The following is a 14,026-nucleotide window of genomic DNA, read 5'->3' on the forward strand; positions in this document are numbered from 1 at the left end:
TATCACAATAAAGGGAGTAATACGAATTATTCAGTTTCCCAGTGCATATAAAAGTTATGTTTATAGACAACAATCTTATGGTGACCAAAGGGGAAAGGTGGGGAGGGATAACTTAGGAGTTTGGGATTAACAGTACACACTACTATATATAAAATCGATAAATGACAGGGGCCTACTGTATAGCACAAGAAACGATATTCAATATCTTGTAATAACCTATAATGGAAAAGAATATATGTATAACTGAATCACTTGGCTGTACACCTGAAACTAACACATTGAAAGTCAAATATACTTCAATTAAAAATGGAAAAAAAGCTATGTTTACATTATACTGTGGCCTATAAGGTGTGCAATAGTGTTACGTCTAAAAAAACCCAATGTACATACCTTAATTAAAAATACTTTATTGCTAAAAAGCGCTAACCACCATTTGAGCCTTCAGTGAGTCGTAATCTTTTTGCCATAGTAACGTCAAAGGTCACTGATCACAGATCACCATAAGAAATATAATAATAATAATGGAAAAGTTTGAAATATGAAACTTACCAAAATGTGGCACAGAGCTGAGCAAATGCTGTTGGAAGAATGGTGCCAATAGACTTGCTCGATACAGGGTGGCCACAAACCTTCAACTTGTGAAAAACGCAATATCTGGGAAGGAAAATAAAGCAAAGTGCAATAAAATGAGGTGTGCCTGTATCCTGGTGGAGATCAGGGCTAGGAGGGAGGACGTCACTTCTTGTGGGGCTCTTATGCCTTCACGCTACGTTATGAAAGCCTTCCTTTAAATGCTTGTCACCTGTGTGTATGAGGGGGTGCGGGATAACTTTGCAGGAACATAGTCCTTGTAACTCCCTCCCCTCGCTGCCCCTCCCCCCTCCTCCCCTCAGTTCAGGCAGTGCCCACCCCTGCCAGGGAAGCCTCTGGGTGGATGAGGGCGAAGCTCGGGAGGTCAAAGGGCCTGGAAGATGGAGATGGAATTAGTGGTGCCGTGGCCCTGGGGAGGCAGGAGGAGGGAGGAAGACCTTTCTCCAGGGAGGAGCGGGAAAAGCTATAAACTCATTTCTCCATCTGCATGGGTTCTGTGAGCACCGCTATAACCAGTCACTGAGGATGGTGGAGACACATAAACAAAATCAACAGGAGGAAGGGCAGCACGTTGAGGGGGAGAGAGCGTTGAAAGGACAATCAGAAGCTTTGGGTTAGTGTCTCAACTTGGCCACTTACTATCTGTGTGTCTTCAGATAAGTCATTGAGCTTCTCTGGACTCTCATTTCTTTTCTTTTCTTTTTTTAAAATAATTAATTAATTAATTTTTGGCTGCATTGGGTCTTAGTTGCAGCATGCGAGATCTTTCGTTGCTGCATGCAGGCACCCCTTTAGTTGTGGCGTGTGGGCTCAGTAGTTGCGGTGTGTGGGCTCAGTAGTTGCGGTGTGTGGGCCCAGTAGTTGCGGTGCGTGGGCTTAGTTGTCCCTTGGCATGTGGGGTCTTAGTTCCCTGACCAGGGATCGAACCCGCGTCACCTGCACTGGAAGGCGAATTCTTTACCACTGGACCACCAGGGAAGTCCCTGGACTCTCATTTCTTGTCTATCCAATGAGTTAGTCTATGTGAGCATGCTGCAAATGATGAATTTCCGTGCAACTGTGAAGGCAGGTTAATTATGATATTTTGGAGAGTGTTTTATGTGCTATACACTCATCTGTCATCTCATTTAGTCCTTCCAGTGATCCCAAATCCCAGGGATTTGGTGTGAATAAGAGCAGTACCGGGCTTCTCTGCTTGCACACTTGCTGGCCAGGAACCCCCTCTGTGCTCCCAGAGCCCCTGGGCTTCCCAGATCTTAGATCTTATCACCCCACCTTGGAATTTTCCATTTTTCTGTTTACCCCCGCTGCTGGGCTGGGATCCCTTGAAGGCAGAGTCCACGTCTTATTCGTTGCCGTGTCCCTGGCTCTCACACTGGGCCTGTTACAGGGTACGTGCTCAGAAAATGGTTGAGTAAATGAATAAATAAATGAAGGAATGAGTTAATGAGTTCTGGCAGGGAAATGAGCCTAGAGGAGCCAGGGTTCAACCTTTTGGTTGGAAGAGGGCCAAGTTGGTGCAGAAGTGACACTTGTGGATGGAAAATCAGCAGGTGTGCTGGCTAAAACCTCCTTCACCCAAAACACCCTTCCCTAGGTTTTTGGGAGGGGAGTTAAGGCTTTGGTGCCATTTCGATTCATTATGACCAAAGACCAGGAGACTTGATGCTGTCCTGACATTCATCCCTCCTATCCAGAGGGAGCCATACAGACAAGGAATATGACCAGAGTAAGAACTATAGCCCATATAGGTTAAATTGTGCCCTCCCTACCCACCCCAAGTATGTATATGCTTGTTGGAATACATACATACATACATATATATATATATATATATATATATATATATATACATACATACATACACACATGAGTCCTAACCCCCAGTACCTTATTAGGAAATAGGGTTTTTATGAATAATCAAGTTAAAGTGAGGTCATCAGGGTGGGTCCTAATCCAAGATGACTGGTGTCCTTTTTTAAATAAAGAGAAAATTTGGACAAAGAGACACACACACAGAGAGAAGATCGTGTGAAGAGACAGAAAGAGAAGACAGTCAAGGAGAGAGGCCCGGAATAGATCTTCCCTCACATCCTCAGAAGGAACTAAGCCTGCTGACACCTTGACTTTGGACTTCTAGCCTCCAGAACTGTGAGACACGTAAATAACTTTTGGTTGTTTAGGCCCCTCAGTCTGCAGTACTTTGTTAAAGCAGCCCCAGAAAAATGACAGAAAGCCCTTGCTTTTCAAATGGCCGCACAAGCAGCTCCTATCCTGTAGCTGGGGCAGCTCTCTGGCAACGATGCTGCATACCTCTTAGGCCTGGACCAGTCTGAGGTCTCCTCTTCCTCTCTACTTCTAAATAAGAAGGAGATGATGGGGAAGGAGGGTGGATTCTAGGCCTTGAACAGAAGCGAATTTGTGTCCTTTCTCTTCAGTTGGATGGTGTGATATGAGCTCTGCAGTATGGTACCACTAGCTACAGGTAGCTGTTTAAATGCAAGTTAAAGGTGAATAAAATGAAAAACGCAATTCCTCAACTTCAGCTTCTAGAGGGAATGGAAGGGACCGGATTTATCCTCCTGCCTGAAATAATAGCAGCAACAAAAAGACAAAATACAGGAAACAATGATTTCTAAGATACTTAATATCAAGAAATTAAGGACATCAATCCCTGAAAGGTGGGTAGCAACCAGGGGGCCACACCATCACCCCAGCTTGCGGCCTTGACCACAGTTTCCGGCCTGCACTGCACGTTGTCATCTTATTTGTCCTGCCACACACACAATAGTCTTTGTAGAACCAATACCAATGCTACCACAACAGTACGATCACTGAAAACAGGGTTTTGGGGTCTTGCTGTTTTTTTGCCTTTCTATCAGTCTGCAGGTTACATCCACTCATGGGGTCAGATCATTGTAACTCAAAGCCGCCGGGTAACTTCCTCTGCAGGTGGATGTGTCACCGATGGGACAGACAGCCAGACTCTCGTGGTTCATTGTTTTCTACTTTTTAAGATTTAATTTTTTATCATTTTTTTGTATAGTTATGTAAAATTTCATAGGGTTCCAAAGCAAAAACAACAAAACAAGTCAGATTCAAAGAAACCGACCTTTATCTCTCCTCTCCTCCCCCAGCCCTTGGGAGCACTTTAAAATGTTTTGTGGTTTAACCCTCCCTTAAAAAAGCAAATAGATATATATTTTCATTTTCTTCATTTTTCATATAAACCATATATATTTTACCTTATTTTTTACTTCTTAGCTTAACACCTTGCATTCTCCCTCTTGTTTATTTTTAAACTTAAGAATATATCCTGAAGATCGCTCCGTAGCAGTAATAGCGGTAACCCCATTCTCTTATAGCTGCATAGTATCCTGCAGCGTGGATAAATGGTAGTTTTCCCCCCCAGCCCCTCTATTTAAATTGCTTTGGGTTTTGCTGTTACAACTACTAGGGGCTCAGACTCGAACACAGCTATATTTGATTCTATAGCCAGGGCTCTTGATCACAACAACCTTCTGCTCTTAAAGGTACCTGTCAGAAAAGGGTTTTCAAAGCACTGCCTAAAACAGAGAGCTTGGCTCCGGCCGTCGTTCTTCAAGGAGCGGAGCCTTGTTGCCCTTTGCTCTGTCCCAGGTTCTGAAACTTCATGGAGGGTGACTGGATGGGGTGAGCTCAGAGGCTGGGAGACCAGGGAGGGCACCGTGCACCGTGGCAATGGCTTAATGAGATGTGGAGAACAAGACCAGGATGTGGGCTGTGCGGATGGAGGGGAAGGGCTGGATCCTGGATATCCCTTCTTCTAATCAGGAGCCTGGAATTCTCCTCCCCTGCTTTCTTCCCAGTTAAATGGAGGAGGCTCAGGCTTCATGTGTATTTCAGTCACAGGTATATTAATTTCACCGAGTTCTCAGGCCATGATGGCTCTATGAATCCTGCCCTTCCTGAGCTCATGGGGTGGCATAAATAACTCCAGGGGAAGCATTTGGCCCAAGTCAGGCTGGAGTTGATCAATCCTCTGCTGACATGTAGCTGGAGTTCCAACGTTGGGTCAGAGGTTGTCCCCGTCGAGGGCTAATTCCCTCCTAATAGATGCCACTCCAGAGAGTCTGGGTGCCCTCTGGTCAGAGGAAGGCAGCACTGCGAAGTTAGGAATCTAGGCTCTGATGTTCTCCTTGGCACAGAGACAGACGGAAATTCAGCCAGCTCATGGAGTGAGCTAGGGCAGCTGTCTGGCTGTCCCTCCCACGGTCTTGCCAGTCTCCTAGGAGAGACTGGCTCATCCTCCCACAGCCAGGAGGAGGGGTCCTGTCAGAGAAGTACCAAGGCTGCCTGTCTGTCTGCTGTCTGCATGGATCCCCAAGCGACGGCTCACCGCATCTAGCCCTGGGAGACCCTTCGTCTCTCCCAGGGTGGTACAGGGTTTAGGACACGCCCCTGCGGCCAGATCTTGGCGCCATCTCTTGCTCTGAGACTTTGAACAAGTTACTTAACCCCTCTGATTCTCTATTTCCTCATTTGTAAGATCGGTGGGGAATAATGAGAGCAATGATCTAGCCTGGCCCTACCCAACCACAGGGCTTATGATAAGGACTTAATGACTGACCACATGTAAAGTCTTAGACCAGGTCTTGGCACATCGGAAGTCCTCATTCTTAGCTACTATTAGATCTCTATCCTTGGGGACTTCGTCTGTCCTGGTTTGTTGCGAAGTATCCTCGGCAGCCCACGGACGCCCTGGTCTTCCGCCCAGCATCCTAGGAGAAAGGCAAAGCTGAGAATTAGGGCCCTCGCTTCTCGGGCTCTGAGGCTCCTGCCAACTCAGCTGGGAATCTTCCAGGTCTCAGCACAGGCAGGGGGTCAACTCTCGGCTCCTCAGATGCTCTCTGACGGTGGCCATCACCATCCTGCATTGCTGCAGGCAGTGGATCGAATCTTCTGGGCTGGATCGCCTCGCAAGCTGCCTGCTAAGCTCCATGCTTGGGGGACTCAGAGGACAGTGGAGAGGGGGTTCAAGCGCCAGAGGACACGGTGCCCCCCCTCACCGGTGCATAAGACTTTACAGTCTACAAAGCCTTTTTTATCCCCTTTTGAGATCTCTTTTGAAGTGTTCAGAGCTCAGGGAGTCTGGTAGGTTAGTAACTCTCCCCATTTCATAGATGGAGACGTTGAGGCTTGCAGAGGGATTCAGCTTGCCCAAAGACACATACCTAAGGCAGTGGGGCCATCTTGCAGCCGTCCAGCTTATTCAGCCTCCCCAGTCCCAGAGTGACGTGGTCCCCAGTGTTGCCTCTCAGCCCACCAAGCTCAGTGAGCGCAGAGCTCAGGCTGCTCGCTGGGGACAGGGGGCAGGAAACCCCCAAGGGCCACAGCGGGGTCCCCTCCCCCCAGCAGCTCCAAATGGGAGGAGGAAGTCTGATTGCAAAAGGCCCCGTCACATGTTTATTTTCAGAAGTCACTGGGATAAACCCATCTCGCAGAGACGGAGGTTCAGTTCATTAAGCTTAGATGATTCATTACAGGCCAGTTAAATATTTGATTAAATTAATCCTAAGGTATTTAAACATTGTTTTGCAAAGAATGTCTGCTCATTAATTAAAATGGCTAAATGCACGAATTAAGCAGGGATGGGGGCTGCAGGAGAGACGGGGAGGCCTCGAGCTTGCTCCTGTGAGGCTCGTCCCTGCAGAGGCGGAATTGTCTCTGCCCAGAAGAGTCGTCTGTGCCTGGAATCTTCCCAGGCTGCCCTTGGCGCTTCTGTGCTCTCCTTGGTAAATATGTCCAGGGAGGATCAGGAAACAGGAGACCCAGCCCTGACTCTGTCACTGACAAGCCAAGTGCCCCGAGGGGAGTTTCTGCCCTCTCGGCCTCAGGGCCTCAGTCTTCCCATCCGTATAATGGTGGGAGCATCTGCTCCCCAGTGTCTTCTGGGTCTGACTCTTAAGGGGTTTGGTCTAACTGGATCTACATTTCCATGGCTAGGCAAGGACAGTGTCTACTTTGCTACTGGTTCCCGTCTCTGCAGGCTCACAACATCTTCTGTGAGGCCTCTCCCTCTGCTGGATGCCCGGTTCTGGCCAGTTGGTGACTGTGATGTCAGATAAAAACAAAGCTGGACTTAGAGAGGGGAGACTTCATTGCCAAGAAAGACTATTGCGATAGGAAAGGCTCTGAGCTCAGAAACCTGCAAGCAGCTCAAAAGTCACCTAGCAGAAGGTTTTTCTTCTGTAGGGAGCAGGGGGAGCAAGCCGAGATACGCAGACTCTTTGCAGGGGAAGCTGGACAAACGAGGTGTGACAGGAAAGTGTCCCGCTGTGGTCAGCGATTCCCAGGAGAGACTGATAAGGCGGTGGCCTTCCGGCGTCCTCGGGGGAGCGAACATTCCACCTTTTTTGGTGCTTTGCTCAGGCGCGGGGCCAAGCAGAGATAAAAGTCTGCCTGAAGTGTGGTCAGGACAGAGCAGAGGGTCAGCAACGGGCAGTTGTGGACACTGGGTCAAGGTCAAAGCCAGTTTCAGTGGCGATGGTATGGGAGCCAGACCAGCGTTGCCTAATGGGGGAGCAGGAAGTGCGGAAGTGAGGAGAGTGAGTGGGGAGAGCTCTTATAAGCTTTCTCTTACAAGCTTTATTATTGTGAGAGGGGGCAGAGAGGTGGGGTGGGCGCTAGAGGGAGAGGTGGGACCAAAGAACGATGGTGGGTCTTTTTCAGATGAGAAATCATGGAGCACATCTTAATGTTGTAGTGATTCGCCAGGGAGCAGGGCTGTGGTGCAGCGTCTGCACGTGCCGGCTGCAGTCTCTGCTTGTTCCTTTCTATTACGATTACCTCCAGGTGTATTTCCTCTGCCTTTGGGGTCCTGGTTGCCTCTCACCACCCCAGACAGCACCCACCCCAGGATGGGGGACAAGCCTGCAGGACTCCCTGGGGTGGGCGGCTCCACGTGGTGGGGGAACCACAGACACAGATGCTCCAGCCACTGTGGGGCAATTGATCACAAGAGCCCTGGGCCCGGAGGCAGGAGCGCTGGGTTCTCTTCCTGGTTTTGCCGCTAGCTAACTGTGTGACCTTGAGCTGGTCACTTCTCCACTCTGCCAAGGTGTGAACTAGCCCTATTCAGGGCCCACCTCTTGCCGCTCCAGCCTCCCCACCAACAGTGTGACCCCGGATGTCGACAGCCCCCCAGCCTTCTTCTGTGCTGTTTTCATGCTCTTCTCCCTAATTTCCCCACCGCCCCATCCTTCCCCTTGCTCCCTGTCCAGCTTAGGTCACTGCCCCGCAAAGCCTCCCTTGACAGCATCCTAGGGTGCCCATGCCTGTGCCTTCCCTCGGCTCAGAATGAGATCAGCGAGGCTCTCCTCCCACCGCCAGCCCCTCCTCCCCTGGCAAGGCAGAGCGAGCCCCAGTCTCCCTCCAAGGGCCCCTGGAGCAGGAGGTAGATCCAGGGTCTTTTCCTTACGTTCCACAGGAATGGGGACCTGCATACAAGTGAAGCTCCAGGAACTCCTGGCTTCCCCTGAGCATCTGAGGGGCAGAGCCAGCAAATTTTCCACCTGCAGAACCAAAGCCTTTTCCGGGGCGGGGAGCCTGGGCCGCCCCGCCCTTTCCTCCTACACCCACCCACCCTCCGCTCTGCTCAGCATTTGGGTCATCAAAGGGTAGGAACATCCAATTCAATATGTGGGAAATAGAACAAACCAGTGAGGGGAAGCAAAGGATGCCTTGCCCTCCCGCCCGCTCTGAGACGGGGCCAGGCCCCGCAAATTCCACATGCCTGGAAGCTTCCAGTTACTTAAAACAAATGCACACTTAGCTCTGTCAATTGTAGATGTCTGAATTCTCTATTTCAAGCTTGAGAGGAGAGATTATCTTGCAGGAAGACAGTGTGATGTAGTAAAAGAAACATGGGATTTGGAATCACAGGGGAGTTTACTTTGGCATTTGTGTCCTGCCGTTTCCTAGCTGCATGAGTTTTAGACAATTCCTTCATCTTCTCTGTGCCTCAGTTTCCATCTGTAAAATGGGGATATTAGCAATAACTCCTGTCTACCTGCCTCCTAGGTTTGGCATGAAATTCGAGTGAGGGGTCTGTGGGACTGTTTTGGGAAAGTGTGGCAGGGTGAGGGGGTGGTAGGGTGAGGGATTGAGAAGTGTTTACCCAGGAGGTGTCACGGTGCTGTGCAGGGCCCCACTTTCAGCCTGGATTCTGGTGAAGTGGTAACTGTTCTGGCTAATAGGAGCAGAACAAAAGTCTCCCCCAGCGCAGCAGAAAGAAAGCAACCGGAGAGAGCGCCATGGGGGCAGACTGCTGTGGATGTAAGGGGGAGGGGGCTGGGTGTCAGGGGAGCAGACAGAGAGTCTAGAAAGGACTGGAACAGCCTCTGGTGGCATTGTCACGTCTGCAGAGGGAGGGAGGACCGGAAATGGACATCGGATATCAGTGAGAGATCCCCATCATTTTCTATTACTCCTCTGGTCTTCACAAGTTTTTAAAATTTCAGAATTACTCTCACAGATGCTTGGTACTGCCTCTTTCATGACTGTCATTGAAACCCTGGTGCCCAGAAAGGCAGAAGGAATTCTGTCTGAAATCATCTTTTATCTGCCTGTGTTTGCTGGTCATTACACAGCTAGAAGCAATGCTCAAGCCTTTGTAAACTAGAACATACCTTCCTAAAATGACGACTTGGTCAAATAACACGGGAGTCAAAAATGAAAGACCTGGGCTGGAATTCCAGCTCTGTCACCAGGGGAAAATTTCATGATTCACTCAACATGAAGACCAAAATGAAAGGCATTGGATAACATCCCCAAATAATTGGATAACATTCAAACACTTTTTAAAAAGTATAATTTAAGAATTCAAGGATTCTTCAGTAGGATAAAGCACACCTATTTTGAACCAAAAATCAGCACTGGTAAAGTAAGTTCAAAAATTAGAGACAAAAATGAATTCTTGTAATCATCACACTGATAATTAATGAACAAGTTAACTGACAACCTACCAAGTTCCTCAAAAGATTTAGAGAAGTTCCACTTGATCTTGTTTGGACGTCCTCGTCAGTGCAGTAAGGGAAGAGAAAATAAACTGGGGAAAAAAAGAGACAACACAACATTTGTACAGATAGTGGATTCAAAAAGATGGGTAAAAATTTATGAATTAAGTGTGAGGAGGAAGATGAATGCAGACCACATGCATAAGAATGATGGTTTTCCTGAACACTAGCAATAGCTAGAAAATACAATGAAAACATCCATTTATAACAGAAACAAGTGATCTAACATACTTAGGAGTAAACATAATATATGCCTGACCTTTATAAAGAAAATTGCAAACTCTGTGGGATGGGGACAAGGTGAGAGGTATCATGTATTTCAAGATGAGCACACTGGCTATTGTGAAAATGTCTCATCACCTTAGGTTAATTGACAAACATAACCTACCTCAAATCAACCCCAACAGTATTTTTCTGAACGCAACAGATTCTGGAAAAACAAACAGAGGAGGATTTCAAAGGATATTCTAAAAAAAAAAAAACAAAACAAGCAAATAACAAGACTAGGCTGTTCATCATTAGAGCGCTTTATAAAATAATAATTTAAAAAATAATTAAAAATTAATGACATTGGGAAACTGGATAGCACTGAAGAATTTTAATTTAGAGCCCTCCCGTATACCAAAATAGACTACAGATGGATTCAAGTACTATCTTTAAAAAAATAGATAAGTTAGCACAAAATGAAATATTTTTTTTCTTTACGAAGAGAGACGACTCTCAGCTTTGAAGCAATAGAAGAAACTGGGAAGGAAAAGACTGACTGATGACAGCAAGAACAGAATAAACACTCCTCTACATTAAAAAATGCAACAAAACGAGAAGATGCTTGAAGACAGGTAGTTTGCACCAATTGCAATACACGTAGGATAGCTACGCCACATAAAGAGTTCATTAAAATTTGTATGAGAAGAAATATTATGACTGTGCTTAGATATGTTACCTACTTATCTCATATTAAACTAGCAAAAAACAGCCCCCCCTTCAAATGCACACTTATAGCAAGCCACCATGGTGAGGTTGGGGTCAAGGTGTAGGATATGGGTGGGGATGCAAACTTGGTGACCCTCAGAAGTAGTGTAGATGCCACCACTCTTTAAGAGAACAGTGTAGAATGAGTCAAAAATATTTATGTCCTACTGCTCTATGAGTGTGCCTCTGGAAAGAAAAAAGTTACCCCTTTGAAGATGTTCAATGTGGCATTATTCAGTAAAAATTTGGAAGTAACCTATATACCCAGTAATAGGGGAATTATTTAAATCAGGGGGAATCTATAGTATTTCATTTTATGCAGTTATTCAATTATAAAAGCTGTGTGGAAACATGAAAAATGTTCATTATGTATTGTTAAGTGGACCAAAACCCCTCTTGTACACAAAATTACACACATATTATAATTGCAGTGAAGGAAAAGTGTGTGTCTCTATGAACAGGGGCCTGAAGGAGATACAGAAGAATGAAAATAGCTTTGTTAGGGTGGAGATTTTCATGTGCCTTGGTTGTTACTGTTGTTTTAATTTTTAAAAATTGGGGGACCCCTCCATTCTCTGGCTGGAGGCTGTGCCCCCGGGGACAGCCTGGATGCCCGGCTCCTTAAGTCTGGGCCAGGCTTTGCTTCTGTGAAACAAGAGTGTGTCTATACCCCCTGGATGTGGACAACCAGGCCAGCAGCTTCCCACTCATGGCAGCTTTGAGGCCTGGGAGACCTGCCACCTCTGCAGCACCGGTCCCCATGTGGTAGGACCTGGCTCTCCTACCAAATTATGACTGCAGTTCCCAAATTGCCCAGCTTGGGCCTGGTGACCGGGGCTACTAGAGCATCTCAGCCATGAGGCCAGAGCCTCCAACTCTAGAGCCAGCACAGGAGCTTCTGGGGCCCAGCCTAGACCTTCTGCCCCAAACTCAGCCCCCTCCAAGTCCCAGGCAGGGACAGGTAAGCAGAACTTGTGCAGGGAGCCAGGAGCCCAGGGCCCACAGCCATCAGGGGGAATCAGGTCACCCCTGAGAGCCAAGCTTTCTAGATCCCACCCCTCCCACCCTATGTCTGTAGGCCTGGGAGCTCCAGGCTGGGCTGTGAGACCCCGCCTTGCCCCTCCCACTCCAAGAGCTGCTTAAGTGTGTGTGCGCATGTGTGGTTGGATTCTTCTTATGTCGTCTCTCCTTCATGCTATGTGCATTTATCGATCGCCTCCTCTGTCCTGGTTTCTGTGGGGCCTGCCCTCTGGGCCTCAACCGTTAACTCAGAGCTTGTAGCCCCTGTCACTCCTTCTCCAAGACTCTGTTTATAGGGCCTGAGCTTACTGTTATGAGGAATAATAAGGATAAAGGAATAACCACGGGCAGGGGGACAGCGCTTTACAGTTTACAGAATGCTTCCACACACACTTATCATCTTCTTGCAGAAGGATACTCCCAACGCCGAGCTGACCTTAATTCTGAAATTGACTCGTCCCTGATTTCCACAAAAAAGTTTCACCCCCACCTATTATGTCATGATTTTTACAGGTTTCCCAAAGATTTGAGACCATAGGGAGAGGCCACAGTGTGAGGCATTTTGCTGGAAATTCTGTGGTGGGCGTGTTTCTTTGGCCTCCAGCCTGCATGTGATTCAAAGCCCCCTCCTTTCCAAGGAGGGCCTCTCCTGGAAGCGGGTTCTCAGGTCAGCGGCTGGTGTGGTATAGTTTGTTATCCCAGAAGCTAGGGGCTCTCATTTCATTTATACTGTAATAATCTCTTATTGATTTTAATAAAATTGAAAAATCTCTTTGTGAATGAAAACCCTGGGGTCCCACCCACAAGTGCTGACTTGCTGCATTTTCTCCAAACCGTGGACATCATGATTCATGCCTGGGCACTGCCGCGGTCGAGAGCTGATTTCCCCAGCAGAATAAATGTGAACCATAAAAAGTCGCACATTCAAGGACCTCCCGAGGGCCCTCGGTGGTCCTGGCTGGGAGGGAGGAAAATCTCCCAAGGGGGCAGTCAGAGGCAGCAGACCAGCACAGAGGCAGTCTAGGGGAAGGAGCAGAGGACCAGGCATCACTCTACCCATGAACTTCACATAGCACCTTCCTTGTGATCCACTCCTGTCTTAAGCGGAACTCCCCTCATCCCCCCCAAATGAGACCACCACCCATAGTGGTGCTCAGTCTGAAACCAAGCACCATGTCACCCTCGATTCCTGTTCCTGCTCCTCGAAGGACCTGCCGTGCTCTGCACACCCACCTTGACAACCTTGCCCGGACTGTGGCCTCCGCCCAGAATTGAAACCCCCCTGCCCACCCCTGCACACCGTTCCTCTACTCAGTTCACTCACCAGCTCCGTCTGCAAACACTTCAACCCTGGCATTCACTGCTGCCTTCCCTGTGCTCTCGTGGACCCTGTATGTACCTCTCTTTCTGTTTTTGAAAGTGACGTATCACATGGACTGACTGTCCATCACACTCTCAAGCACTTTATTACTTAATCTTATAACGACCCTAGGGAGGGAGGTATTATTATGATGCCCTCTTTCACAGATAAGGTCACGCGGTGAGGAAGTGGCAGAGCCTCAGCTTGAACCCTGGCAGCCTGGCTTCTGGGTCTGGGTTTGCAACCACTATGCCTCCAAGATAACCATTATCCTACTTATTTCCCTTAGACGTGAGATCACCAAGGTCTGAGGTCACATGTCCTTCCTTCTCGTATCACCAAGGGGCTGGGACACAAAGCTTCGGCAATGTGTGTGGGGTCCATACCTTGCTTGGTGACATCCTTCCTCAAGGAGATTGTTTATGATACCCACAGTTTTTTCATCCCCTTCGATGTCTAGAGGGTCTGGCGGACTCCAATGAGCCAGGCATGGTGGTCGGCACTTGACCTACAACATTGGGTTTATCTTTGCGACATAGGAAGGGTTTGTTCTGGGAAGCCCAGAGAGGTTAGGTGAACTTGTGAAGTGCCCTGGCAGTTAAACACGGGACGGCCTGACTCCAAAGCCAGGGATCTTCCCACCGTGCCCCGCGGCCTCCCAAACCCATGGTTTACAGTGCTCTGCTCAGGGCTTCTTTAAAACTGCAGACCCTGCCGGCAAAGCCTTTCCCTGAGACAGCCTCCGGCTCTGGGTAGGTTATCTTAAGGGAAATAAAGAGTTATTTTCATATCCCACTCATGCAGCGGGACATAATATACAGGGTGAATAAAGAAATAGGAGTCCAGGATCCAGCATTATTGTCCCAAGGCCAGCAGACAGGAGGGGGCTGCCGTATTCTCAAAACTGGGATGTGGGTATGGATGGTCTCCAGGTGAGGCATCCTCGTGGGAGTGAATACCTCCTGGTGTGAAGGCTCAGCCCATTCCCCTCCTTGGGATCTGCCCTCCTCCCAGTATCCACAGGTAC

This window comes from Leucopleurus acutus (assembly GCF_964270905.1).
Source record: "Leucopleurus acutus genome assembly, chromosome: 19".
NCBI lineage: Eukaryota > Metazoa > Chordata > Mammalia > Artiodactyla > Delphinidae > Leucopleurus > Leucopleurus acutus.